The sequence below is a fragment of the Ochotona curzoniae genome, unplaced genomic scaffold, assembly GCF_017591425.1.
Source record: "Ochotona curzoniae isolate NIBS_2020 unplaced genomic scaffold, NIBS_Ocur_1.0 contig_4105, whole genome shotgun sequence".
NCBI classification, from domain to species: domain Eukaryota; kingdom Metazoa; phylum Chordata; class Mammalia; order Lagomorpha; family Ochotonidae; genus Ochotona; species Ochotona curzoniae.
This window is the reverse complement of record NW_024466129.1, coordinates 12,614,234-12,639,890: the sequence shown is the minus strand read 5'-3', so window position 1 is coordinate 12,639,890 and position 25,657 is coordinate 12,614,234.

Below are 25,657 nucleotides of genomic sequence, written 5' to 3'. Positions count from 1 at the left end.
TATCTCACTGAGCCCAGGGAAGGGAATTTTAATGGAGAGATATCAGCTGGTTGAGATAGAGAGGGAAGCTTATTTATAAGTCTCGGACTGTTTCTTTAACATTGCTTGGGTAGATGCCACTACCTCTGTAGGAAGGGCTGTCTGATACTGTCTCACTAGGGAGATCTCCATGGAAGCTGGTGGGCCTTACTAAGAAGATAGTGCAAGAATCTGGATTCTCTCCTGCTGCAGTACAATTCTATACTTTCTAATTGTGTTTTCTCTTCTAGTTGTCCTAATAATAATATCACTGTAACATACAATCATTTGTACCCCCGTATGACCTTCTCAAAGTCAAATCTAAACTCCAACAAAGTGGGGGCTTAGCGGGATGGCTGGTGCACAGAGTGCTGGGTTCACATCCATGGTTTTTGAGTGCTTCCTTCATTTCTTCACACACTGTCTGATAATGACGCATTTGTCTGTAGAGATTTTGTCTGTTGTTTTTTTTTATGTGCGTGTTTTTTGTAGAAAACAGCAAATAGATTGGGTTAAGCAAAAAGAACAGCCTGAGGGCTTGGGAGATTGAAGTAAGAGAGGAGAAAAAGTGGTTTCCTCTTTCACGCTCTTTCCAGAATGGAGAAGATTTGGGCCCTTGATTGTCAGAGCATCTTTTGGGTGGGAAAAGCCTTCTTTTGTCCCTGTGGTCAGTCAGGGGTCAGCGCAACCTCTAAAAAAACACTCACAAAATAGGAAAATAATTTATGAATTCTCTGAATCATTTTTCTTTTGTGAGATCTGCAGCTGCAACACATTTTCGTTTGCATCTGAATGCACTGCTTTTTAAAACACATTATAAAATCAATTATGTTTTCTTAGAGTATGTGTGTAAATCACCATTTATGAAGCCTACCATTAAAATGAATGGCATTCAAAATAAAAGCCAAAACAAATATTAATCTGCTATTCAAATGAGTAGCTAAACTAAAATTGTCAAATTTTGAGTGTGTTTACTGCTAATGTGAAAATGTGTAGAATTCAAGCATGGAAATAAGATCTGGGGTCTCCCTAGAATTCATCTAGTCTTCTTCCTGCTTTCCTCACCCACATGTTTTTCCCCCTTCCTCTTATTTAATTCTCCTCTTAACTTTTGTCCTCTATAATGCTTCTATGCACCCTAGTGTTGTGGCTGCGGCACTGAGGGACAACAGAGTATTGTCACACGGAGGGCGAGGGAATGAAACAGTCCATCCAGATAGGTGTTCGGCATGGCTGGAATTGAATATTCAGCGATCCTGAAGACCTCTGCGAGCAAAGGACAGTTCTGAAAAGTTGCCCTTTGTAAACAACCACAACAACAAACAAGCATGGATACTGATCTGCTTCAGTCAGTGTAGGCACAGAACGCAGGGTTAGTAAGAGGAAGAGACAAAAAGAAAGAAATAGATCTTCTATCTACTGGTTTATTTCCTAGATGCCCATAATAGCCAGGGCAAGGCTGAGCTAAAACCAGGAGGCGCTAGAGTTGCCCTTCCATACCCTGTGCTATTTCCTTCCTTCCAGAAGCAGGGCCCCACCTCTCTGTTTAGTTCTAGACAAGGCTTATCTGCCCCATCCCTCTCAGTCTGACCCTCAATGTATGTAGCTCTCATGCTTAAACATGCATGATCTTCATATGTAGGTTCTTCATTTTGTTAATCTTTCATGTCAGTTTGTTACAAGGCTCAATTGCTGGAGCTGCAGATGTCCAAGGAGCAGCTCCCTTTGTCAGTACAAGAGAAAGGGTCAGCCATGATGGTAGGTCAGCCAACAGTCTTTCTCTGACCCTTGGCAAAGGAAAAACATTAGTTCCCACCAATCTTAAATCAAGCAGTGACTCCATGACAATGTTGCTACCAATTCATACTTAGAATTCTAAAGATGTGAGGGAAAAGCAACATGCATTTGTTGAAAAAGGGGGTCAAGGGCACTGATCACGTGCACATGATAATCCTGGTGGACAGAGGTGGCTATCACATATAGTATTAGACCAAGATCGAGGCCTCCAGGAGGCCAGACCACAACACATGACATGAATTGTCCAAAAGGAGAAAATCTCCCCCAAGGGCTTTGCCTCTTAGAAACTTAAAATATCTAAATTTCAGACCCAGCACAGTAGTCTAGTGACACCAGTGCTTGCCTTGCACAAGCCAGGATCCCACATGGGTGCCAGTTCTAATATCAGCAGCCCTGTTTTCTACCTAGCATCCTGCTTGTGGCCTGGGAAAGCAGGAAAGGATGGGTCAAAGCCTTGGGACACTGCACCCATGTAGAAGACCCTGAAGAAGCTCCTGGCTCCTGGCTTCAGATTGGCTCAGCTCTGGCCATTTGGGCTGTTTGGACATGAATCAGCGGAAACTTTTCCTTTCTGTCTCTCCTCCTCTTTGAATACCTGGCTTTCCAATGAAAATAAATAAAGCTTTAAAAAATATCTGTTAGGCCGATAGGTGTGAACTACATGCTTTTTTTTCCTTTGTGTTTTCAATTAATAGTCAAAATCTGTAGACATTGCAGACATTAACCCCATACTCTTTCTGTTTTTCCTGCCCTTCCCATATTGCTGCAGAAGTCTCTAGGATCAATGCAGTATTATCCTTGCAACATGGAGCTCTTACCGACTCATGAAGCCACTTAGGACAAGACTGTAGTGCTGTCAGGAGCTGAGGTTTCTTCCTCCTGTATCATGGAAGCTGTTAGTCATCACTGGCAATCGATTTAAACCTAAAGGCTGCTGGATAACACTATTTTCTATCCTGTGCAAACACTTCTTACTAGCATTTTAGCACATTTGGGATCAGTCATTAAAGATCTACTTCTATTGGGGCTTACATAACGTTATGGTGCTTCTCTTCCTCTGATACCTTTCCTCATTAATCAGATAACTGTATTAAAAGATAACTTTCATAACGTCAGCCAACAGTGGTGGTCAGGTGCAGGTTCAAGCTATTGTGTGTCTATGTGCCTGCCAGGGCACTGCAGCAGAAGGAACATCATTTTCAAGTGTAATTCTGTTTTTTTGAAACTTTTGCTTTTGTAAATTTGAAATGATAAACTGTTAATTCAAAAATCATTTTTTTCAGGTCCTATTAAAGATGACATGCATAAACTGAAACAAAAAAAGTTGGATTAAAAGTTTAGCATTCCAAGTTTGCAAACCTAAGTCAGTTCAAATGAAATAATTAAATTTTCAGACAATGTGTTGTCACTTTGTAGTGTTTATACTCCGAGAGTCGTCAGAGCTTAAAGCAGCACTGGGATTTGTGGAATCCCTTGTCATCGCCTAGAAAGCATCTGCTTCTTGGAACGGTTCTTTGTGGGGCTGCACTCCCTCTGTTTGGATCACCTTGCTCCATATCTGGTAAAGGAAGATTATAAAGAGCAGTGTTCACACACGTGGTTGACAATAAGGAATCAGACCCCAAATAGTAGTTGGTGACATGAAACGGTTGTGGAATCCCACAGGTTCATGGGGCCAGAAGTGTCTTCTTTCAGGCCCTGCGATTTAAGTGGGAACTTAAAGAAATCAGAGGATGTCGTCAGCCTTAAGAGGGTAGGGAGTAGATCATGTCAAGGGATTGGCCACAGTATCATCTAGATTTGAAATACTGGAGAGTGCATAATCCGGGAGTGGGAGAGGTCTGGGAGGGAAATAGTGGGCTCATCCTTCTTGGGTTACCACTTCTACGGGAGGGCACGAAAACCAGGACAGCAGCTGGGGTGGGATGGGGTGTGGGACAGACTGGGCTACTGCTACACAAACTGACAAACCAGAGTAGTGGGGGGGCCTGGTGGAGATTCTTGTGGGTTGCTCCAACTAGGCTGCAGCTCCCACTTGTTTATGCGAAGGCCAAGAATGTGCTGGGTAGAACCAAGCTGGACTGCTACACCCATTGGTTCCAGTGAAAGTCGAGGCTGAAAATAGAATCAACCCAGTGATCGCAACCACCAGCTGATCAGGGCCATGTACTTATCCAGAACCTGTACTTGCTAGTACATACAAGAATCTGGCCTGAGAACACCTCAAAGTTTCTTTGGAGATTTGCCCAATCAAAATGCTGGACTCAGAATCCTAACCAAGAAAAGAGAGCAGACAGAACAGGTCAATCAACCACCTCAGCTATATGTTGGCAGCGAAATACAGGGCAAACGGAGACTCTATGACAGACTATGTCAATCAGTGGATTCTTCAAAGACCTCACAGTGCTTGGAGTAGTAAGATTGGCAGCAATTTATAACTTGTGAACTATCAAATCCACTTGAGCTAGTACCTCGGAGCATACCCTACAACCAGGACTTAGGGAAGGTGGGAAATTGGGTGGGCCTTCTCCCTTAATACCCCCCTTTTAACATGAAGGAAACAATATGGAAATAATAATCTTACCCACTTTCCTATAGCCTTTGAACCTTTTTACCCCAGTTAACTATGTAAAGATTGTCAAAAATATATAAAAAAAAAAAAGAAATACTGGAGGGGACCAAACAAGTGTTCTCAATTATACAAAATCTGTTTCTCCTGCCTTCTTGAGTATAATCCCAGGAATGCTACTGTAAATAAAGTGTTTCTGGGCCAGGAATATTTCCTCTAAACACAGCAATATTTAGCTACAGGTTACATCATTTTTAAAAGACAGATACATGTAAATGATGAATAATGGTGTATAAAATATTACAATCTACCACCTCAACAAACGATTTATGGAGTTCAGAGCTTAGAGATTAAAATGTTGATTGCAATTTTATTTTGAAAAGAATGCTACAATTCATGTGGGCTTTCTTTCTCATGTTTACGTCAAAAGAAAAGCTAATAAACTCCATTTTAATATTTACCTTCTTATTACTTAATTCATAGAGGTATAGATAGAATGCCGTCTTCCTTCTTTATTTATCACAATAAATTAGTTCCAAACAAGCAATAAAATGATACATATTTACGGACTTCCAAATATGTATACATTTTTAATGTCGAATCAAGGTAAACATATCTGTTTCTTCAAATATTAACACTTCTTTATGTTGAGAATACACAAAATATTTTCTTCTAGCTTTTTAAGAAGTTTTATATATTTGAAAGACATAATGAAAGAGGGGGAGAGAATTTTCCATAGAATGGTTTACTTCCACACATAACCACCACAGCCAGGGCTGAGCCAAGGAAAAGCCACGAGTACAGAACTCCATCCAGGTGGCAGGAACCCCAGTCATGAGCCATCACTTGCTCCCTCCCATGATGTGCATTAATGGGGACAAAAAACAGAGGTGGAATTCAAACCCAGATACTGCATGGGATTGGGACATCTCAGATGGCGTTTTTACCATGGCACCACAATGGCTGACCCAGGTTTTTATTTGAAACAGAGAAATAAGCAGTATGTTAGTACTGTTTATAATTGCTCCATTATAACCCTGGAGCCTTTTCCTCCCTACTGTAGCTCAGTGCTTTTCTGCATCCCCTTTCCTTTTCCCTGCATCCTTTTCCTTTTCTTCCTTCTGGAGACCCTGGTACTTACCAATTACCTCCCACTTGTGTGAGGTCACTGTTTTCTTATACTTCACACAAAATTTAGACAGTGAAATTCTGATATTTCTGCATTTGGTTATTTCACTTAACAAATGAATCTTATTGAAGTATAAGCCTTTGGGGCTGTAACTTTTGCCAACCAGAATATAGTTTGGCCTGCATCTCAACCTATCTTAAGTATCACTTAAAGGCTTTCCTGTACATAGTGAATTGTAACCTAACTTGAAATCTAAATAGACTGAAATCTACACCTGACACACCTGAGCCTTAGACAATCAATTGGATTAGGCTCAGATAAGACAGACAAGGGTTACAATCAGGTGGACTGAGTGCACCCCACTGTCATTTTGTTTAAGTCATGTCTTTTCTTTGAATATAATCTTCCCTTGATGTTGAGCAAGGCATTCTGAACCAATTTTGGTTTAAATCAAAATGCCTGCTTCTCGATATGCAAATGAAGTTGAGGAAGATCTGCAAGACTGTAGTTCACAATTATGTCATAAAAGAGCTTCCTCTTGGTACCGCTTTTGCTGCAATTGCGTGACAACCAGTCATTGTCATGATATCCTGTATCTTATGCTGCATTTTCTTCCTGTCTCTCAAAAATGCTACTGACACTCTGCACAGTCTCACCAGTACCAGGATGCTCTCTTGTCATAACATTATGTGTGAGTGCAAAGTCAAAAACACCAGGAGGATGCTCAAGCGGCTAGTTGCCAAAGAGTAGGTAATAGAATGCTTGCAACACACATTTCAACTCCAGTTTCACATTAATTTGTAAGCATATTAAATCTTGCAGCTTTTGTTCTCCTGAGCCAAAAAGAAAAAGAAAAAAATGCTACAGCTTTGCTTGGCTTGCATGTGTTTCCTTGTCTGAGAACCTGTATGTTGGTTGTCCTAATAAACTCCGTTACTGCCACATGAAGTCTTCCTTTTCTTTCTTTGGTTTTCATTTGCATGGAATGTGTTTTCCCATCCTTTAACTTTCAGTCTGTCTATATCTTTATTGGTAAAGTGAATTTCTTATATGCAGTGTCTCCCTGGTCTTGTTTTTAATCTATTTAGTAAGTCTGCATCTTTTAATATTGAAACATATCCAATTGACACTCATGTCTATTTAAAGTCAAGGAATTGCTTAGTCCTGTCATTTTTTTCTTTAAAAGTCTGTTGGTTCATTATTTTTAACATATTGTTTACCCAATACTATGTCAATTAATTCCATAATGTTGTATATTGATACTGAGGTTTTGTTGGGGCTTTTAACTGACCGGATCTTTACTCTGTTAGCCCTATCTTCAGACTAGAGAAGGTCTCCCCAAGAGGCCACTGAACTTATCTGGACAATAAGACGCTGAACTTTATGCTAGATATGTGTTTGCAAGGAACGAATCTCAACTGAACTTGAACTGTGGTTATGCAACAAGGTGGAGGAATCCACCATGGAGGGAGGGGTATGGGAGGGGTGGGGGGAATCCCCAGTGCCTATAAAACTGTATCACATAATACAATGTTAACAACAATTAAAAAAAAAAAAGATTCTCAATAAAACTATTTCACTGTAAAAAAAAAAAGTCAAGGAATTGCTTAGTCCTGTCATTTTTTTCTTTAAAAGTCTGTTGGTTTATTTTGGTTATACTTTCTTATTTTTCTGGTAAGTTTCATGTTTTCACAATGAAATTTCTCTTTCCTTGTTTCTGTTTGTATGTCACCCACAAGTATGATTTGTAAGGCTGGTTGGGTGGTGATGAATTCCTTCAATTTTGCTTGTCTTGGAAAGTCTTTATTTCTCCTTCACTTATAAAGAATAGCTTTAGTATTCTGGGCTGGCACATTTTTTTTCTTCCACAATGTGAAATATATCATCTTAGTCCCTCCTGGGTTGTAACATTTCTGTTGAAAAATATGCCATTAATCTGTTACAGGTTCCGTTAGAAGTGACCTGGTGCTTTTCTCTTGCACGTTGTAGAATTCTCTCTTTGTGCTGTGCTCTTGAGAGTGTGACTACAATGGGTCATTGTGAAGATCTTTTCTAGTTGTATCTATTCAACGCCCTAGGAGATGTATCATGATGGCTGTCGTTTTCTCGTGATTGGGAAGTTTTCAGTTATTATTTCACTGAATCGATTTCTTTAGACTCTTCTCATTCTTTTGTCCGTTAGGGACCCCGCAAACATAAATACTGGTCTGTTTGGTTGTATCCCACAGATCCTCATTCTTTATATCCCCCTTTTCTTTATTGTTTAACAGGATATTTCAAGGAACAGATCTTGACGTTCAGATAGTCTCTTTTGTTTGATTCAATCTGTTGTAAAGGTTTTCAGTGGTATTATTGTTTGCTTATTAGTTTTTCTTATCTACAGGTGTGTTTGGTTCTGTCAAGATTGATATCTGTTGAATTTATATTTCAAATCATGCACTGATTTGTTAACTTCATCTGACTCTCAATATTCTCTGCATCTCCTGGATTATTCTTGGAATGCTTTCTTTCAATTCTTTGCCAGACATTTTGTCCCTCTTCTTTTCACTGAATTGTGCTGCTAAAGCACTGTTTGTGCTCCAATACAGGCATCATGTTGCCTTGCTTTTGTTTTTGTTTTTTGTAAGTCTTGATGTTGCTTTGTTGATTTTTCTATCTGGGGGATCAGTTGTTTCTATTACATCTAAGAGGTTTTCTTGTGTGTATGTGTATGCGTGTATGTGTGTATCTGTATATGCGTATAAGTGTGTGCGTGTGTGTATGTGTGTGTGTGATGAAGGTTTTTTCCTTTGAGTCTTGATTTTATGGGCTGCTTTGACTTTAGACTCAAGTAGATGCTGTATAACAGTTACTCTGAAACTTCTGTCATACTTTTTCTATCTGTAGTTAATGGCAATAGTGACACGGATACTGGATTCCTCTGGGGGCTGTTGGAGTTGCACAGATCCCCATAGCATGATCCCCATCCTACAACTGATTAGGAACTTGAGTCAAAACCTGTGCTGGTACTGGGGCAGGACTTACAGAACCTCCAAGTAGGCTAGGTCTGCAGTCTTCCAGCCACCATGCCAGTCAGAAGTCAGAACTGAGAGAGCTCTCATTGGTTCTGGGGACAGCTGAGCTCACGCCAGGAGCAGGTTGGTCTCACAGACTCCCAGCCTCTGTCTAATCCCAGAGCTTCTAGAACAGTGCTGGTACTAGGCCAGAGCTGACTGCTGTTACAACCTAAGGAGGGTTGAGTACATAGGCATGACTTTGGTTTTGGGATGTACAGAGCCTGCAAATTCCATCTACTGCATGCAGGGAGTGGATGGGCGCAGAGTTTTAATCCGTGCTCGATGCAGATCACATAAACTGTATGGCCATTGGTAGGAGGCTGGGAGGCACATGCAGTCTTGAATGATACAATCCTTGAGAATGCACAATCCTTGGTTACATGCTCTCCTAAGTATTTACTAAGTCATTAGCAGTGGTGGCCAGGATGCATCATGAGAACTTTGACTTAGAGTCTTAGTGGATCTGGGTCCCAGCAGCAACAAACAATTCACTGAGTTGCCAGGAAAAGAGAGCCAGTGGAGGGGCCAGGAGCCTCTACTTGTAAAATCCTAAGACCCGCATCCTCTTGCTGCTCTGAACTCTGTGTTTATCATGGTGCAGAGTGCTGTACTGGTTAGGTTGCCAGGGTCATCTTTGTTCTCCTGGGTCCAGCTGGACTAATGAGCTGTGGGTTTTCTTGCTATTGTGTGGGATTGGCTGGGACTGTGGAGATGGAAATGTGCAGGGACTTTTGTCTCCTTGGGTTGCATGGAATCTGACAATGACTCCTTGTCCAAGATGATGTCAGACTTTTTCAGCCCCTGAGAATGGTGGTAGTGGTGGTGAGACACAATGATTCTTTCTTTGAAGTGAAGTGGCTGGGACTTGCTATGTAGCTCATCTTAACGGATTGTAAGTCTGTGGTAGTTGTGGATTGCTTCATAGCTAGGGCTGTTCTGCTGAGGCTTTCCTGATTACCTTCGCCCCTGTAATAAGCATCACCTACTGATGGCTGGCTTTGATCTTCCTCTCTCTACATGTCCATTCTTGTCTCTCTTACTCACTGGGTCCCTGTCACTCCCTTACTGAATTCAAATTGTGTTTTGGGCATTGACCTTGAGCAGTAGCTATCCATTTATTGCTTTGACTCTTCTCTTTGGAACAGTGAATCCTGGGAACTTCTGTTCAGCCTCCTTTGATCTACAGAATCACTTTCACACTTCACTAACTCACCTTTTTAACCAAAGAAGGATCTATATGTCACATTTAACAGAAATGTTGACTTTTTTGAATTTTATAATAGATTTTACAAACTATATTTCAAGGTTGAACGTTATCTTTTTTTCATAAAAGTGCTTGTGACAAGGTCTATGAGGTGAATTGCTCTTGATCTTGATAAGTTTAGGTAAATTTACTTGCTTGATAGACATTGAGTGAGGTCGCATGGTGATAGAGAGTGGTGCCAACATTATTTAAATGATGACTTTATTACATTAATAAAAATGATACATGGTAACTATAAAGCATCCAAGCAATTCAGATAGGTATAAGGTAACAAATCACTTTAAACCCTCAGAGGTAATTGTGTTTTTATTTAATGAGTAATCTTTTAGATATTTCTCTGCATAGATATATAAACAGAAGGGTGAGAAGGAAAAAACAGGAATTTAAGTGATACAAATTAAAAAGAATTGAAATTCAGATGAAAGCATAATAATATTATTTTTCAGATACTAGTTTCTGTTATATACATGTATTTGATAATTTGTCAATATATTATCCAAAGTCTAAGAAAAATAAACTCAGACACCTCTTATGCATCAGTCATGTTTATGGCTTCCCTTGTCTCCTGCTGCAACTTTGCCAGGGCTCACCCCAATTCCATGAAAGAATGACATACCATCTGTGGTATTACGTTGAGCTTCCTGAGGTTTTCACCCGTATAGCACAGATACGGAACCACATGAGAGCTGTGTCTGGGCATGGGCCAGGTGTTCTGGGCTGTAATAACCAACAGTAATAACCAGGATGGCTGTGGGCTGACTGTGCAAGGCCACTGTTCCTGACACAACAGGAGGTGGACTAAGTCGGGCTATCCCAAGGACCCACCACTGTCTGTGAGATCTGTCATTTGTAAGATACCTGACAGAGGAATCTGGGGAACTCCTCTGTTGGGACGCAGTCCCTGCAAATGAGTACAAGAATCAAGGCAAAATAGAGTACCCCAAACAAGGCCAGGTTGTCATGTACTCCAGCATACCTGGGTGTCAGGTCTGGAGGTGGGTCAGGTTGGCCTATTTCAGATCTGGCAGATCTGAGAACCAGGATGTGGTATAGGACAGGACAGGTAGTGCTCCAACAACAGCTGCATCACTTTAGGGTTGAGACAAGGGGCTGGCTGGGCTGGGCGAAGATGCAGCACCCACAAGCATGAGCTAAAACTGGGGGCAAGCTGGGCGGGACTAGGCTACCGCATCAGCCAGTAGATAATGGGGCAAGGCAGGCCATGCCAGGCTAGGCTCCATCACCTACCAGCACACGTGGACTAAGGATGGGGTGAGGTGCAATCCTTGTGGGGAGGCAGACAGGGACTCCCCTGTTGAGCTACTGGTCCTATTGGTGAAGGTGAGAACTGGGATGGGGGCAGACCAGGCAATGCAGGGCTACAACACTTGTTGGTCTGTGTGTGAGCTAGGTCAGAGGAGAACCAGGCTGAGCTAACTGATTGTATGTACTGATGCATGCATAAGCCAGAGTAAGTGCAGGCTGGTTGGGCTTTACTGTAGAATTAGCTGGCAAGTGCTGGGACTGGGGACAATTCTTGTAAAGCTAGAATGCAGAACTACCTGGAGACTACTACATGCAGGAATGCAAGTAGGTTCAGTAGGAAAAATAGGGGCATTTTCCTTTTAATGGGTTGTAACTCCCATTGGAAGCTTGACCAGGGCTGGGGCTGGGCCTGGCTAGACAGATGATGACATTCATTGGAATGAGTGTGGCTAGATAGTGGTGTTCAATGGATGTAGCTAGGTTTCAATGCCCGCTGGGGTATAGGAGAGCTGAATGGGATGTGGGACAGACCGGGTCAATCTGCTGTACAAATTGATAAGCACAGGAACCAGGGCCGAGAGCAGGCTGACTGGGGGTTAATAGGGGTCTGTCTAACTAAATTGCAGCTACTGTTGGTGAACATGAGAGCCCAATATGTAATGGGCAGGTTTGGGCTGGGCCATGGCATACACTGATTTATGCAAAAGACAGGGCTGGAGACAGAACTGACACAGCAACTACAACTACTAGTGTGTTTACAGGTTCATGTGGAGGATGGACAGAACCAGAACCCGTACTGGTAAACACACATAAGAGTTAGGTCTGGGATCATCTCAGGCAAGATTTGTTTGGGATTTCCCCCAACTGGAGCAGTGGAATCGGATCCCCAACCATGGGAAAAATTGCAGGATCTGTTGTCTGACTGTGTAGTGCCTGTGCCAGAGCTGGGTCTCATCAGTGGCTTGGATGGAGCAGTGAACAGCATACCCAGATACATATAGAGGATATGGCAGTCCTTTGGAGCTTGCAAAGGACATCTGGCACTGGTGCAGAGGGAGGAGGGCAGAACAAGTTGGTCAAATACCCTAGCCTAGAGTTGGCAGCAAATATATGGGTGAATGGAAACACTAAGGTGAACTGTCAGCTAGTAGACCTTAGGAGGATTTTCTCATCCTTGTATTAGCGAGATAAAGGGCATTTCATAACTATTGAACTATTGAAATCACTTGAGCAGAGCACTTGGAGCATGCTCCACATCAGGGACCCTGAGATGACATTGGGTGGCCATCCCCCACCCCCAAGTACTGAGGTGATTGGGAGGCTTAGTGTAGTTTCCCCTTGTATCATGTTGTATCTCCCCCCTTTCCTCAGATGTGGAGGCAAAAATACAGTGGAATTCCCAGTCAGGGGAAGATGTATTTACTGATGGAAAATTAGAGTCCAAATTAAATTGTTCCTGCTTTCTCAATAATCCCAACAGGATGTTGCTGTGAATCGGCTGGCATGCTTCCTGGAGCCGTATTCTTATGAATCAAGTGGTCATATGCACTTAGCAATGGCTTATTTGAAACTGCATTTGCACATTACCTCCTCCTACTTTGCCACCTTCATTTGCTATGTTCCTTACTTGAGTTCCTCAAGTAGTAGCAGTACGTAGGTCTTGGCCATAGATATTTTAAAGGTTGAATTTGTTCTGAAATATTGATACCTATAGCCATGTCCTGGAAAACCCTTAAGCTCTTCAAAATGATGTTTTGATAATTTTGATCTTGCTGGTGGCAATAAGAATCATTTATTAGAATGGGGTAAAGAAAATGGTGCTCACAATATGTGATACGGAGTGTCCTCACCTGTGGCTGACTAGAACAAGAGGTGGTGTGGAAATTGCAAAATATAGTGTTGGAGAAATAAACATGTATGGAACGTGTAGTATGGAATGCATATCATTCTTGGCAATGATATTAGGAGCATGTTAAAATTTTGAAACAAATTCAAGGAATCAGAACTTTGCAGAATGCTCTGCAAAGATAAAGGAACCTCTACAGTATTGGTCTGGATGTTTTCCACCCCATATAGGGTTATGAGAAAGTAAAATGTCGTCAAAATCTCATTTGGTAGTTACACCCATGACAGGTCATTGATAGAACAAGAGTGGGAATGTGAGATCTGGCATAGAGACACTGGATTAATAATCCCATGTTTGTTTATTAAAGATTTACTTATTATTAAAGGTTTATTTATTTTTGTTGGAAAGGCATCTCATATTTCATGGATAGAAGGAGAGATGCAGAGAATAATCTCCCATCCTATGAATCACTTCCCAAATAGCCACTGAGTTAAGCTGATCTGAAGTCAGGAGTCAAGAGCTTCTTCTTGGTCTCCCATGCAGGTTCAGGGTCCCAAGGCTTTGAGCCATCCCTACTGCTTTCTCATACCATAAGCACAAGGATGGGAAGTAGGGCAGCTAGGAGATGAATTGGCACCCATACAGAATCCTGTTGCTTGTAAGGTGAGGGTTTAGTCATTGAACCATCGTGCAGACTCCTATCCAAGATTTTTTAAGCCCCAAATTCTCCTTTGCCTGAAAGCAGCACCTTTCTTATGGCTTGGGAAGAGTAGCCTGTGTTACCTTGAAAGAGGCTTAAAGCAGAACTTCTGCTGCATGATGCTTACTTTCATTCCACCATCATTTTCTGCCACCTTCTCGGGAAGCAAGTGAGATTTGGTTTGGGGGAGGGGGAGTTGCTCTGAGCACTAGTTGCAGTTACTAGCTTGGAGATAACTAGATTATATGTTTAACTGGATTTTAGGAACTAATTAGTTTTCCCTGTTGAATCTGGGCAGAAATGTGTAGATGTGCATGACCTCTATTTTGAAACTGTTGAACCACTCCAAATGAGAAGAAAGGAAGCAAAGAAATTAATGACGTAAGAGTACTCCCCAACACACATGAATCAATGACTCATCGAGCATTTCAGTGACCTTCTGTGTGTTGAGTGGTTTCCTTGAAGCTTACAAATGTTAGTGGCCCACTGGAAAATGGGAAGGAGATACTGGTTTTCCTTTGATAAATACTGAGAGTGGCCGTTTGAATATGATTTGTAAGGGCCGAGAACCTACCACCAAACACATCCACAGAAGGACTCAGAGAACATGAATTTCCACGGACATGCTTGGGTCTTTCAGAAGCACTTCTATGTGGTTGTTATAGTTGAGTCATAACTGATGTTAGAAAGTGCATCATGAAATCAGGATGCTTAGAATCAGAAAAGGATAATTCCTGAATGGCAGGAGCCTGATGGTGACATTCACTATCCGAGACCAAGTGGATGTAGCTGTAGTAATGCAGAACAAGGGCATCTTGCCTCTTCAAGCACTATAAAAATGGATAATAGGTGATGGTGTTACTGGAGACATGATTGATGTATAGATTACTAAGCTGCTTTTCTCAGGCTGATACCAATGACTGCTATGGGCACTTAGGTCTCTCATCCAGTTGCCAGGGTTAGGGCAGTTAACAGATTCAGATAATTGCTGGCCCTGTGTATTTGCTGGTTTTGCCTCTGTGTATTTAACCAATTGTGAGTTAAAAATATTCTGAAAAATGAAAATTGCATCTGTCATTATATCCTAAGCAAAATGGTTGAACTGAGATATCTGTAGTACTTACATTGTGTTAGCTATAATAAGAATCTAGAGATAACTGGAAGTATATGCAAGGATAGGAGTAGCTTACTATTGATACTACATGATTTTATACAGAATATTTGAGATTCTGGTATCTGCAGCAGTCCTAAGCTGTCAAAAGATGATTGTAATTCTTTACTTTTGGGCCCAATAAGTTTTTCCAGGCACATAATGTATTTTCTCAGCCAAAACTCCAAATGGTTTCTCCAAGAATCCCCCATTGTTTAACTTGAAAACAGATGTACTAGTTTGAATATAAATGTATAGACAGAGTTTATTTCTTTTTAACCTTTCATCCTTCTGTATATTAGGGTAGTATTCAGATAGATACTTGGGGAGTCACATGGCTCCCCTTGCCTAGTGCTCATTTGCTGAAACATGGGTCCTTGGTCTGAGGTAAGCCTGTGTGGAACCTCAGACCATTTACCCATTTCAAATGATGATGCTGGTGATTGAGATGGAAAGCAAATGTATTCTTGGAATAAATCAAGAGCCAGATATTCATCACTGCTTTCACTACAGGGGACCAATGCTACAACCCGGCAGAAAATACCCACTGAGCATCATTTCAGTGTCAAGGTCTCAGCACTTGTCTCAGGTACCAACAGTTTGGGCATTCTATTGAGACAGGGTATGAATCACCCTTTGTGACAGAGTCCATCCTGTTTTGATCACATTTATGAGTGAGTAGAATAGGGATAAGATAAAGTGCACCTCATCACGGACCCTTTAATTCTTCATGAGAATAGAAATATCTGCACTCCCTTTATAGGTACAGTTCCCTTTGGGTTATCTATTTTGGCAAGAATAGGAAATTTTTGGGACTCCCATTCCAGTTTCCATATTTATTTGAAAGTCAGAGTTACAGAGAGGAGAAGAGATAGAGAAAGAGAGAAAGCGAATGAGAAGCAAATTTTCCATTTGTTGATTCACTTCCCTGAAGGCTGTTACAGGCAGGGCTGGGCCAAGCTGAAGCCAGGGATCCAGGTCTCCCACAAGGATTCAGTAAAACAAGCACTTCACCATCTTCTAATACTTTTCCAGGGGCATTAGCAGGTGGCAGGATCGGAACTGGAACAGCTGAGTCTAGAAATAGTCTTCATACAGGACATTGTTATCACAGGTAGAAGCTCAACTTGCGGCACTATGATGCTGGATCCTACTTGTTTTTTTTTTTTTTTCTTCCACTGATCATGTAACCTCAGCAGCTTACCACTAGATATTTAAGACAGTTTTTTTTATTATTAATTATGCTCTTTTAATCCAGAACAAAGAGATACTGTCCCATTTTAATCATTGTGAACTTACATAGGCCAGAATTTTGTCTTTTTCTTACTTCCACAAAGTTCTATAATAACATGTAAAATCTTGTGTCTCAGTGTCAATTCAGGCCTTTTATCCAATTGTCCTGAGGAGGATATTATTACACTAAATTATATAAACATTGGGGGTTGTTTCCTCACGCAGACCTCTACTATTCAAAATACAGTTGTCCCTTCATCTTTGTAGGGGATTGATTGTAAGGCCCATGTAATTACCAAATTCTGTGATGCTGAAGTCTTATATAAGATGTAATGTTTGCATGTAAACATGCACATTCTAGTATGTACTTTAAATAATCTCTAAGTTTCATCTAACATGGAATACAGCACAAACGTCACATAAATAATTGCTACATTTTATTGTTTAAACATATATATACAGTTTGTATATATTCCATACAGAATTTTTTTCAATCCATACTTGAATGCATCTATCAATTTGGAACCTGTGCGTAAAGAAGATCAACCGTGCTTGTACTAGAAAGGAACACGATAAGGCAACATGAAAGTTAGTGTGAAGGTATTGTAATGGGTTACATTTAGGAACAGGTGAACCCTCAAAAGTATTAATGCTTTATTAGTAACCACTGACTAAAATAAGAATGCAGAATAATGAGAAGGAAGGAAGGAAGGAAGGAAGGAAGGAAGGAAGGAAGGAAGGAAGGAAGGAAGGATGGAAGGAAGGAAGGAAGTTAAGAAAGAAAAGGAGCGAGGTAGGAAAGAAGGAAGGAAGAGAAGGAAGAAAAAAAGGAGGAAGGGAAGGAAGGAAGGAAAGAAGAAAGAAATGAAGAGAGGGAGGAAGAAGGGAAAGGAGGAAGAGTGGGAGGGAAGGGGAAAGTAAAGCTAATTATTATAGTAAAGTGTCAGCCAATGAATATATGGGACAAGAAATACTTTTTCTTTTTTTTTTTTTTTTTTTTTTTATTTCTTTCTTTTTTTTTTTTTTTTTTATTGTTCCTTACATTGTATTATGTAGTACAGTTTTATAGGCGCTGGGGATCCCCCCCACCCCTCCCATACCCCTCCCCCCATGGTGGATTCCTCCACCTTGTTGCATAACCATAGTTCAAGTTCAGTTGAGATTCATTGCTTGCAAACACATGCCTAGCATAAAGTTCAGCGTCTTATTGTCCAGATAAGTTCAGTGGCCTCTTGGGGAGACCTTCTATGGTCTGAAGATAGGTCTAACAGAGTAAAGATCCGGTCAGTTAAAAGCCCCAACAAGGCCTCAGTATCAATATACAACATTATGGAATTAATTGACATAGTAATGGGTAGACAATATGTTAAAAATAATGCAAGTTCCATTCTTCGAAACATCTGGGTTGAGACAGTATCAATGACAGGTTCAAAAAATAACCAACAATCAAACAAAAAATTACAGGTTAAATCAAGGCAAACATGTGGTATCTAATCTTTTGGGATTCACTCATTTCCCTTAGCATTATAGTTTCCAGTTGTGCCCATTTAGCCACAAAGAACTGCATTTTGTTTTTTTTAATAGCTGAGTAGTATTCCATGGAGTAGATGAACCAAAGCTTTCTTATCCAATCTTCTGCTGATGGGCATTTCGGTTGCTTCCATGTTTTTGCAATTACTGATTGTGCTGCAATGAACATAGGGATGCATGTTGGTTTGTCGTAAAACAGGTGTTTTGGATATATTCCTAGGAGTGCTATTGCTGGGTCATATGGTATGCAGATTTTGAGTTGTTTGAGTGTTCTCCAGACTGATTTCCATAAAGGCTGTACCAATTTGCAGCTCCACCAGCAGTGGAGTAGGGTTCCCTTTTCCCCGCATCCTCGCCAGCAAGCGTCGTTGGTGTTCTTGTTTATGTGGGCCAATCTTACTGGTGTTAGGTGGTACCTCATCGATGTTTTAATTTGGATTTCCCTTATTGCTAGGGAGCTGGAACATTTTTTCATATGTTTGTTTGCCATTTGGACTTGTTCCTTTGTGAAATGTTTGCCCATTTCCCGTGCCCATTTCTTGAGTGGTTTGTTTGTTTTGGTTTTTTGGTTGTTTTGAAGTTCTTTGTATATCCTGGAAATTAGCCCCCTATCGCCTATATCATGTGCAAAGATCTTCTCCCACTCTGTGGGTTGCTTTTTTACTTTGTTGATTGTTTCCCTTGCTGTACAGAAGCTTCTTAGTTTGATGAGGTCCCATTTGTTTATTCTGTTCTCAACTGCTATTGCTTTTGGTGTCCTTCTTAGAAAGTCGGAACCTACTCCTAGGTCTTGCAGGGTATTTCCTACATTTTCCTGCAAGAGTTTGAAGGTTTCTGGATGTAGGTTTAGGTCTTTTATCCATGTAGATTGGATCTTAGTGTATGGTGATAGATGTGGGTCTATCTTTTTGTTTCTACAGGCTATCAGCCAGTTGTCCCAACAACATTTACTAAAGAGGCCTTCCCACTTGCTTGAGTTGTCATTGGTCTTTTTGTCAAAGATTAATTGGCTGTATTTGTGTGGGTTCCCTTTTGGTGCTTCTATTCTATTCCATTGATCTTCCTTTCTGTCTTTGTGCCAGTACCAGGCTGTTTTGATAACCACTGCTCTATAGTATGTCCAGAGGTCCGGGATTGTGATTCCCCCTGCTAACTTCTTATTTTTCAGGATGGTTCTAGCTATTCGTGGTTTTTTGTGTTTCCAGATGAACTCTTGAATCATTGTATCCAGTTCCGTGAAGAATGTTTTGGGCAATTTGATTGGAATTGCGTTGAAAATGTATATTGCTTGTGGTAGTATAGACATTTTAATGATATTGATTTTGCCTATCCAGGAGCACGGGATGTTATTCCATCTTTTGAGGTTTTGTTCAATTTCCTTTTTAAATAGTTTGTAGTTTTCTTCGAATAGGTCTCCTACGCTTTTGGTTAAATTTATTCCCAAATACTTCATACTTCTCTCTGCTATTTTGAATGGTATCCTGTTGGTTAGATCTTCTTCCATCTTGGTGTTATTTGCGTACACTATGGCTGTTGATTTTCGTTCATTAATTTTGTACCCCGCCACTCTGCCAAACTCTCGTATAAGTTCTAGCAGTTTCTGTATTGAGTCTCCTGGTTTTTCTATGTACAGGATTATGTCATCTGCATATAGTGAAAGCTTGACTTCTTCGTTTCCTATACGTATGCCTTTGATTTCTTTTTCTTGTCTTATGGCCTCTGCAAGTACCTCTAGGACTATGTTGAATAGCAGTGGTGATAGCGGGCACCCTTGTCTTGTTCCAGATCGCAGTGGGAAGGGTTCTAGCTTTTCTCCATTCAGTATGATACTGGCATTGGGTTTTTCATAAATTGCTTTGATTATGTTGTGGATTTTCCCATCTATGCCTACTTTGGCTAGAGTTTTTAGCATGAAGAGGTGTTGGATTTTGTCGAAAGCTTTTTCTGCATCTATTGAAACTATTATGTGGTTCTTGTTTTGCAGTTTTTGGATGTGGTTTATAACATTTATGGATTTCCGAATGTTGAACCATCCCTGCATTCCAGGGATGAATCCTACTTGATCCGGATGAATGATCTGTCTGATGATTTTTTGAATTCTATTGGCTAGGATTTTGTTGAGAATTTTAGCATCATTGTTCATCAGAGAAATAGGTCTGTAGTTTTCCTTCTCTGATGGTTCTCTGTCCGGTTTTGGGATTAAGGTGATGTTAGCTTCATAGAATGAGTTTGGGAGGGTTGCTTCCTCCTCTATTGTTTTGAAGAGCTTGTAGAGGATTGGGGTTAGTTCTGTTCGGAATGTTTTGTAGAATTCTGTAGTGAAGCCGTCTGGGCCTGGGCTTTTTTTTTCGTTGGGAGATCTTTAATGACTGTTTCAATCTCTACCTCGGTTATGGGTTTATTTAATTCTGCAGTTGCCTCCGGACTGAGTTTTGGTAAGTGGTGGGAGTCCAAGAACTTTTCTATTTCTTGGTGGTCCTCAAATTTGTGGGAGTACAGTTCTTTGTAGTAATTTCTAATTATTTTCTTAATGATTGCAGTGTCTGTTGTTATGTTGCCTTTTTCATCTTTAATGCTATTGATTCTCACTTTCTCTTGTTTTTTTTTGGTCAATCGGGCCAGTGGAGTGTCTATTTTGTTTATTTTCTCAAAAAACCAACTTTTTGATTTGTTGATTTTATGTATAGTTTTTTTGATTTCTATTTGGTTTATCTCCTCCCTTGTTTTGATGATTTCTTGTTTCCTATTGTGTGTGGGACTCTTCTGCTGCTGTTTTTCCAGATCCTGGAGGTGTGAGGTTAGTTCCTGTATTTGGCGTCTTTCTTGGGCCTTGACATGGGCTCCGATTGCGATGAATCTACCTCGTAGCACTGCTTTGGCGGTGTCCCACAAGTTTTGGAATGTTGTATCAGAGTTTTCATTGGTTTCCATAAATTTTTTGATCTCATCTTTAATTTCTTCTCTGACCCATTGTTCGTTTAATAGCATATTGTTCAATTTCCAAGAGTGCCTATACTTCCTGGGGAGTTTTGAGTTGTTGATTTCCAGTTTCATCCCATGGTGGTCTGAGAGGGTACATGGTATGATACTAATGTTTTGGAAGTTGTTTAGATTCGCTTTATGTCCTATCATGTGGTCGATTCTGGAGAAGGTGCCATGCACCGCTGAGAAGAAGGTATAGTCTGTGGCCTTAGGATAAAAAGTTCTATATATGTCTACTAAGTCCAGTTGTTCTATTGTTTGTGTGAGCTCTGTTGTTTCTTTGTTGAGTTTTTGTTTCGTAGACCGGTCCATTGTTGTTAGAGGTGTGTTGAGATCGCCTACAAGAATTGTGCGGGTGTCTATGTCTTCCCTTAAGTCTGTAAGTAATTGCTTTACGTAAGTAGGTGCATTAAGATTCGGTGCATAAACATTAATGATGGTGATTGCTTCTTGATGGATCATTCCTTTCACCAGTATAAAATGGCCTTCCCTGTCTCTTTTGATGTTAGTTAGAATGAAATCTATCTCGTCTGAAATTAGGATAGCTACCCCAGCTTTTTTTTCTCGTCTATTGGCGTGAAATATCTTTTTCCATCCCTTCACTTTCAGTTTCTTTGCATCCTTTCTGGTTAGATGCGTTTCTTGTAGGCAACAGATGGTTGGGTCTTGTTTGATGATCCATTCTATTAATCTCTGTCTTTTGATTGGTGAATTTAGACCATTTGTGTTGAGAGTTAAAATTGAGAGGTTGCAATTTTGCCCTGCCATGTGATTGTGTTGTGTGTGTGTTGTTGCCTATGTAATTGTCTTGTTGGTGCGGCCTTTAGTTTGGAGACCTTCTTATTTGCCAACTTTGTTTGTGATTTGCCTCCTTTTTGTCCGGGACTAGCGCATTTCTAAGGAGACTTTGCAGAGCTGGTTTTGTGTAGACATATTCTTCTAGTTTTTCTTTGCTATTGAAGTATCTGATTTCGTTCTCATATACAAATGAGATCTTTGCTGGGTAGATTATTTTTGGTTGACAGTTGTTTTGTTTCAGGACTTGGAAGATCTTTGTCCATTCTCTCCTTGCTTGTAGGGTCTCTTCGGAGAAGTCAGCAGTGATTCTGATGGGTTTTCCCCTGTATGTGATCTTTTCTCTACTTCGTACTTGTCTCAGGATTCCTTCTTTGTCTTCATTGGAGTAGAACTTGAGCACCGTGTGTCTGGGTGAAGATCTCTTTGGATCATGTCTGTTGGGAGTTCTCTGTCCATCCTGTATGCGGGGTGGGTTCGTGTTCCAAGTGTTTTGGAAGTTTTCCTGTATAATTTCATCGAGCACTGCTTGCATCCCAGATTCTCTTTCTACTCCCTCGGGGAGGCCGATGATCCGAATATTCAATTTTCTAAGGTAATCCTTCATCTCTTGCATCATTTTATTAGTTTTGCTGAGGTTTGTCTCCAGCTGTTTAATTCGCTGGGCACTTTCATTTTGTGTGTCTTCTGTTTCAGAGATCCTTTCCTCTGCCGCATTTATTCTGTTGATGAGGCTTTCAATCTTATTATCTTGGGCATCCAGTTTGGTTTTGATTTGTTGTATTTCGGTGATTATGCGGTTCTGGAAGTCTTCCAGCTTTATGTCCACGTCTCTGAGAGATTTTAGCATTATTTTCATCAATTCCTTTGTTGGTAACACTTCCATGTCTTCATCTCGTATCGTCGATATTGATAATGGCTTTTGGCCCTTGTTTGGTGGGGTGCTGGCTCTTTCATCTGGAGCACAACTCTTTCTGGTGGTTTTTCCCATTGCGTTGGTGTATTCTGGTGAGGCAAATGGGCCCGTGTGTTGAGGGGCTGTCAGGTGCTTTCCTGTAGAGATTGGAGCCTGTAGGCGTGGTGTTGCCGGGCGTGGTAATTTTCAAGGCACCGTTGGTGCGTTCTCGGGGCCCGGGGCTGTAGAGCACCACCTTGGGGGCCCAGTGGATTCCAGGCACACTCTGGGCACCTCTTCTACAGGTGTGACACCCCAGGGCGTGGCGGGATGGAGGCGCTCTCTGGGTGTGCTCCCTTCACGGGAATCCGCAGGGCGTAGAAGGTTTTATGTGCTTTCTCCCTGCGTTCTCCGTGTCAGGGACTGCAGGGTTTTTCAGAGCCCACCTGGTGCGTCTCCCACACACGGGACTGTGGGTGAGGCACTTTCCAGGCGTGGCTCTTATGCAGTGAATCCACCACTCGTGGTGTGTGGGTGTTCAGAGCCCCTGCTCCCGTGTGGCTCCCCCACACAGGCCCTTAGCGGAGGAGTGGCCCAGGCGCCCTGTTATAATGACTTCACGGCGGCAGGTTCGCACCGTGTCAGTTTGGTGCAGGAGTTCTCCTGTCACCTGACACCTGCGCTACGGAGGTGCTGCTGCTGTAGGCGGGGCGCCCAGCCCGCTCGGTGCGGCGTTCAGAGTCCTGGTGGTTTCAAGCACTCACCAGGCAGGATGTGGGGGACTCCAGACCCTCGCCAGCTACCTCTGCGCACCGAGCCGCACTGGTCCCCTCAGCGCAAGAACATCCGATGCGCCTTCCCGGGGCCCCCTCAGCCACCAACACAACACCACTGTACGTAGTTCCACACAGACCCAACAGTTTCGGCCGTCTGCTCCGCGTTCTGAGGCTGTAGCCTCAGCAGGGGGCAAGAAATGCGGAGGCTGCCACGTCAACCCCCAGCTCACCAAACGTCCGGCCGCTGCAGTCTGCCTCCACCGCTGCCGAAGGCCTCCCGCCGGTGACGATCCCCCTGATCTCCCCGCCTCCGAGCTGGCCGCGTCTCCCGTCTCCGAGCTGGCCGCGTCTCCCGTCAGGCCGTTTTCAAGAGTGACTCAGCAGGTCTGGAGTGGGATGTCGGTTTCTCTGCCTTTGCCCTGCTCCGTTCTCGTTGTTCTTCCGAGTTGTGTGGATCTTTTTGGCTCCACACTGTCCCAGGGAGCTTCACGGACCTCTCCCTGCGGTTCCCTGCTGTTCCTCTTTGCTGCTTCTGTAGCGTTCTATCCCTCTCTCACTAGCTGCTCCCTCACAGCCTTCCTCCTATGTCGGCCATCTTCTTGAGCCTTCAAGAAATACTTTTTCAAATGTAATAGCAGAAAGTATCAAATGATATCAACAGTGAACACTAAAACTAGCTTTTGCAAGTTTGGCAATGCAGACAGTATACATTTTAATCACATATTTGGTGTTCTCAATTTACCTCCTTAATTTTCTGATGTCTCTTTTCATATTTTTTTAATCAGGGAATCTAACACTTAATCATTTAATCTATGCATTTAATCACTTAATCTGTGGATTTTTGTTTTCTTGCTTTCGTATGCTTTCTTAAGTACTATTTTGGTTATAATTATTCTTAGAATGTGTGCTCTAGGGTTCATTTTCTTCCAGGAAGCCCTTCTCTTCTCTGACAGTCATCTGGGAGAATTAACAGGATATTAATTTTTTTCCCTGAATTTTTTAATTGTCAGCTCCAAATTGAAAATAAGTGCGGAGATATTTGAGGATGTTTTTGCATCATCATTTACCTTCACTGTCGTTGAACAGGGAAAGGGGACGCCTGGGGGCAGTCAATAAGCCAACTGTAATATTTTGTTTCATTCCTTTGCTGTTCTGTATTCAGGGAACATATGTGTGGACTTTACATTGATTTTACATGTGAAACTTGAATCCCTTTTCTTTTGTGTTTACTTATTTACTATGTTTTCACAAGAAAGAGATGATATGATGAAGTTTCTTTGTATCATCATTACTCTACTCCTGAACATGCATACGTGATATGTTAGTTTCTGAATCACCCCCAAGGGACTTATCACTGTAATTTACTTTATATTATATGTGTGCTCGCATATACTTGACACTTGTTTTATTCCATGAATTTGGGCAAAGCACTGAAGATAGAAACATAAATACTTCACTCTGACAAGACCTTATGGTCTGAATGCTTGTCATACAGACCTCCAAAATTCTTACACTAAAACAGAGTCTCAAGTATGATGATACTTGAAACTAGGGTTTCTAGGAGGTAATTTGGTCATTGCAATAGAGCCCTCATAAATGGGGTTAGTGCTTGTAATTAAAAGAAGGTAGTTCCTACCTTACGGAATGCAAGAAGTTGGCAACCTGAAGAGGCCCTCCTTAGAGCCTTAACACGCTTGTACCACATGACCTTGGATCTGTAACCTCCAATTCTGTGCTGTAAATATGTGCTGTTGAAGCAATTTACAATTTACTCTAAGGTTATTGATTACAGTAACTGAACTAGCTGCAACACTGTACTAACTGCAACAATTTACCCCACAAAACAAGTTAGCACAAGGTAAATATGCCACATCGAGGCAAAGTTAGGTCCAGGTTAACCAGAAAGGAACAAATGAAAATGTTATTCATCCTGAAGACAAGCTGCTAAAGAGTTATAGTAAAACGTGGCTTCCGGAAGAAATTGAGGGTTTAACCTCATTATTTTAAAGGCTTGTGTCCTAAAACCAGTGATCCAAGCTACCAGGAGACAAAGATTCAGTACTGTGCACTTCGCAAGTCTATCTACGCGTGTGTCTAAAAACATCTTTCTGAAGGCAGGTGATAATAATTCCTTTTATAATCTAAGCAATGCGTTGGAAGAGCTAATAGTATTTTGTGTTGTTAGGGAAGGTGAAAGGGACATTTGGTTTATGTAGTTTATAGTGATAAACTGCTTCAATGACTTCAGAAAATAACTTGGTAGAATATTTTAAAGCAAAAGACCTGTATTTTGACATAGGAAGACTTTGGGGAATCTATCATACTAATATAATATTACTAGTTTATAAGACTATGTGAATCAAGACATTCACGTATAGTGAAGTATGAATGACAGAGGTGATAAAATAAGCTGCCAGTACATGAAAAGCAAAGCACATTTTAGATCTATGCATGTTAAATAACTATTAAGGAATGCCAGAACAGAATGCAATGGAACAGATTATGAATAACATGTGAACTGAAGTCTTTACTTTTTGGGAATGTGAGTGTTCTATGTCCCTGTTTATATGACTGTATGCATTTTTTTTATGAGTCTAGAAAAGAGTTTGGAAAAGTATATACAGAAGTCATACTTCTCTGGAAGAAATAGA